Here is a 5,350-nt window from a genome sequence, read left to right as displayed (position 1 = left end):
GGGACAGCAAGAGAGCAACAGAGAGAGAGAGAGAGAGAGAAACAGCGAGAGAGCAGCAGAGAGAGAGAGACAGCAAGGGGGAGAGCGAAAGTGACAGAGAGAAAGAGAAACTGCAAAAGGGCAGCAGCAAGAGAGCAATAGAGGGAGCGCGACTGCAAGGCAGACAGCAAGAAAGCAGCAGCAGCAGAGAGAGAGAGAAACAGCGAGAAAGCAACACAGAGCGAGAGAGAAACTACAAAAGGGTGGCAGCGAGAGAGAGACAGAAAGAGCGCTACAGCGAGGGGGAGAGAGAGAGAGAAACTGCAAGAGAGGAACAGCAAGAGAGAAAGAGAAAGCGCCTGGGGCCCGATCAGAAATGAACAGCCCAAAGGAGAGAAGACACACTGTAAAATAATCCCCCGCCCCACCCCTTCACCCCATTTTTTATTTATTAAGGTGTCAGGTACACGACGGGAACCTTTGGAGGGCTGGTGGCTGGAGGGAAGAAGCAGACAAGCCCTGCAGCCCCCTCCCCCCCCCCCCAACATTTTTTTTATCTCCTGGGCCCCTCCACCCAATTTTTTTCTGGCTACGGGACTGCAGATAGATATGTTGCATTGCTTGGTTCTGCCAGCGGGTGAAAACATTTTTTGCTTGATTGTTCACTCAGTGAACTTTCTTCCTGCCCAATGTTTTAATTGTTTTTATGCTTTCTATATATTTTGGTGCTGATTTTAATTGTTTTAATGATGAGTTGTTTGGTTGCTTTTAATGGTTTGAACATGTTATTTACGTATATTTTAATTGGTTAGCTGCCTTGGTAGCTCTTGTGAGGGCAAAAGGACAGGATTTAATTTTTGTAAAATATATAAATAAATATCACAGATTCTGATTGTGGATCTTGATTTTGCATGTAGTTTGGTCCTGTGTTGCTAGGAGTAACTGGCAAGGCAGTATCTCCCATTTCAGTAATGAAGGTGCTGGATGATAGCAATTTTCCTCCACTGTACCACCTCATCTTGTCCAACAGTTAAAAATCCTATCCCACACACCGCCTTCAGCTTATTTCCTCCAACATATCTTAAGAATGTAGGAATGCAAGTTAAATGTGTAAATGTATAAGCAAGTCACTTTAGCTGATGATCTGTCATGTTCCAGAGTTAAAATACATGTATACATTTTAGTCATCTTGTTAACCTTTTACAGCACTTGAACATAAAGAAATCACTAGCAAAACATCAGATAAACTTCCAAAGGAAATCATTCTGTGTATTTAAAACTGGATAAAGTACATTTGAGTGACTAATACCCTGATACATTTTTGACCTGCCATCCTCCTGCTTTCCTCCTCCTTAACCAGAAAATCTAAGACTTCTTCGATACTCCTTTGGAAAAGGAATTTAGAGTGGTGTGTTTCTGCTACTACATTATTGTCCTTCTTCCAGCTATTTAGATTTGTGATGCAAAAAATTGATTAGTCAGATGATTGGTTGCATAGGTGTAAATTTTCTGTTCTGGATAGAATATCAAGACGAAATTACATGTTATGTTGAGGGCCATGTAATCCAGTCTCCTGATGTGTATTTTAATACCCCCTGTCCAACACATACTATTAGCCATGTTTTGGGCAGGCAGTCACATTGTACTTTTATTCTTCTCTAGTGGGGCTAAAAGCAACACAGGGGCATTTTGTAAGAGGAATAGCACTGAAGGAAAGGGTGAAAAACTTTGCTACCCTGCTTCAGTTCCCTATCTCTAATGGCTGCCTTGATCATTGCCCACTAAGCTGTTGATCATTGCCCACTAAGAGGCACTTTTGGAAATATCATCATAATTCCCAAACTAACATATACAGTAACTTAATCTTTGGTCAGTGGTTGCCCTAGAATAAGACCTTGTGGTACCTGGAACTTGAAATTTAATTAAATGTATATTAGTAAAATAATTTTAAAGTGTATCACATTTATATTTAGTTTTTTGCTATTTCACATTGACCTTCCCTATGTGTACCCTTATGCCCTCACTGTAAACATTTTTTGGCTGCAGGCCTGTCTTTTATTATTATCCAGGGCTTTTTTTTGTAGAAAAAGCCCAGCAGGAACTTATTTGTATATTAGGACACACCCCTGAAGCCAAGCCAGCTGGAACTGCATTCCTGTGTGTTCCTGCTTTTAAAAAAAAGGTCCTTGTTATTATGTTAATTATGCATCATTAGTTCCATAGCACTTGTGAGAGCACAAAACATTATTCTTATTTCAAGGAGAACATAATTTGGGAGCCAATTCCAGTAAATCTCTACTTAATAAGCTATGCTTGCAATCAGGGATGCCACTTCATATTTAATTGCATTAGGGGAGATTTCAATAATGAGGAAAGATTCTCAACCAGGTTAAGTGCTTGCTCTTTATATTCAACAATTCCAGTGTATTTTAAGAGCATGTGTGATCACTTTGTATTACCTTATAACGACCATAACAGAGTTATAAACACAGATGTCACCGCATTTTTTGAAAGCATAGGGATTTTTGATCTAGCATATAGGATCATCAGTAGTTTATAAGTTAGCCATCTGTAGAACCTGGTAGCTGATCATAGATGTTCCTAAAAAGTAACCACATGATTAGTCCTAGAGTATGGTATGGAATGTTTCCTAAGTATTACCTTGTTTATAGCCCTCTCTGTGTCTTCTCAAAACTTACACTGATTTCAGTGGGACCAAGTATATAATATACTGTATGCCTAAGATTGCAGTCTTAATGACAATTAGATGGTACACAAGAAGTAGGGGCTGTTCTAAACACTCCCTCCCTCCCTCCCTTTTTCTCTTTCTCTCTCTGGCATAATAAATATATACACTGTTCCTTTTCTAGATAGTTCTTATTCTTCCCCAGGGCAGAGTCCTAGCAAATTTGTAATCTTCTGCTTCTCTTATGCACTCCTCCAGCCAGCATCTATCTTTTTTTGAAAATGGCAAACAAGACAGAGTCAATACATTCTGTTGCCGTGGAAAGGGGGAGCTAACACTGCTGCCTTTGACTTAGTGGCAGAGCATCAGCTTTGTATGCAAAGGACCCAGGTTCAAACCCTGGCATATCCGATTGCCAGCTCCGAGTTGGGCGCATAGACAATGGTGATCCGGTAAACATTATATACTTAGACTTTCAAAAGGCTTTTGATAAGGTACCTCACCACAGACTCCTGAGTAATCTGAGTAAACTCAGGGGTCATAGTGTAAGAGGATGGGTTATTTTATGAATTAAAAATTAGTTAAATAATAGGAAGCAAAGAATAGGAATAAATGGACAGTTCTCACAATGGAGGGAAGTAAACAGTAGGGCCTCACAAGAATTGGTATTGGGGCCGGTGGTACTATTTAATTCATTCATCTGTGAGCTAGAACTAGGAGCGAGTAGTACAGTGGCCAAGTTTGCAGTTGACACAAAATTATTCAGGATGGGGAAAACCAAGGCTGACAGTGAAGGACTTTAAGATAGGGTTGTCAGGTCCTATCTGGCAGGCGGCAGGAGGATCCTTGGTCCTCTCTGGGAACTTCTGCCACACACACAAAGCATGCATGGCATGATGATATCAACCAGAAGTGATGCTATCACATTGCCTATATTGGGGAGAACACTCTGGGTTTTGGGCAAAACTGTATGGTCTATAGCTGATTTTACCACTGAATTTTGCCCCAAAAACTAGCGTGTTGTTATGCAGTGTCAGCGACATGATTACATCACTTCTGGGTGACATGATCATGTCACCTTCTGGACCAGCTGGGGTGGGATTTTCCCCTACCAGCCAGCTAGGCAGTGACAGAGGAAGCACCCTGCAAAAGTGGGTATATAAAAGTGGCAGGGGTCTGGCATACCTACTCTAAGAGGACGTCCACAAACTGAATGAGTGGGCAACCATGTGGCAAATGAAGTTCAGCGTTGGTAAGTGTACGATGCTGCACATTGGGACAAAAAATCCCAACTTCAGGCATATAGGCTAATGTGGTCCAAACTAGCTGAGACTGGGAAAAAATCTTGGGGTCATAGTGGATAGCTCAATGAGAGTGTCAACTGAGACAAATTTTGCACTGAACTTTTAATCCTGGTTTAACTCTGTCCTCAAACTGACATTCTACACTAAAACCATAGAATCATAGAATTGGTTTCTCTGTTTCTGTGATTTTAGTGTAGAATGTCAGTTTGGGGACAGGGCTAAACCAGGATTAAATGTCTAGTACGAAATTGGTCTGAGTGTGCTGTAATAGTGAAAAAGGCAAAATAATAGCTATTTGGGGGATTATTAGGAAAAGGATTGAGAATAAGATGACCAATGTTGCAATGTCCCTGTATAGATGTATTGTGCGTCCTCATTTGGAATAGTGCATACAGTTCTGATCACCATATCTCAAAAAGGACATTACAGAGCTGGAAAAAGTACAGAGGATAGCAACCAAGGTGATTGGTGGGTTGGAGCACCTTCTCCATGAGGAAAGGCTAAAGAGTTTAGGACTTTTCAATTTAGAAAAGAGACTACTAAGGGAGAACATGATAGAGGTTTATAAAATTACTAGGAATAAGGCCTGCTGTAGGATGAAATACAATGGGCTCTAGAAGGAGGCTGTGCTCCCCCCCCCACACCGTTTTATTCCCACCCAACTATTTGCATCTACTGCCCATCCCCCCATTGCTATCTTCCCACTCCCTCAACCTCCCCAAGTGAAGACATTTCTGCTCCCCACTTGATGTCCTCCCACCCCTGCAACTTCCCACCCCATCCCCCAATTCAGGGAGACCTGTCCAGAGACTCTTCTGGGCTCCCCAGGCGTGGCCTGCCTGAAGTGGCCTCTACTTTTAGCTTGCTGGTTTGTTGGCTAGGCTTGTGGATTAGGCTTCAGCCTGCTGATAAGACTATACTTGTGGAGCTTGAGTTCAGGGTCAGGAAGATGAGAAGCTAGCCTTGAGAGTTTTTATCTGTTTACATAGTTTTGATAAGAGTATTTAGACATTCTTCTGTACAACTTTTAATTTGTTAATAGCACTTAAACAGTAGTGATTTAAATAACATTTGGTTTTTTAAATAGAACCACGTTGTATTATAGAATAGGAACAAAGCAGGAGTCAAGTTGTACCTTTAAGACCAACCAATTTTTATTTAGAATGTAAGCTTTTGTGTACTCTTAAGCACACTTCATCAGACGAGGAATCCAGCACAGTGAGCAAAGCCATACATAGCTGAGCAGAGCCATACATAGCTGGTAGGCAGTGGCAGTTGGAATCTTGGGTTTTTTTCCCAAGTCAGTATTGAGTAAAAAGGACAATACTCATTTGGCGATCAAAAGGCTCACTTAATTAAACAAAGTAAACTTGAGGAGGTT

The sequence above is a fragment of the Heteronotia binoei genome, chromosome 5 (genome assembly GCF_032191835.1).
Source record: "Heteronotia binoei isolate CCM8104 ecotype False Entrance Well chromosome 5, APGP_CSIRO_Hbin_v1, whole genome shotgun sequence".
NCBI lineage: Eukaryota > Metazoa > Chordata > Lepidosauria > Squamata > Gekkonidae > Heteronotia > Heteronotia binoei.
Note: the sequence above shows the minus strand (reverse complement) of the source record.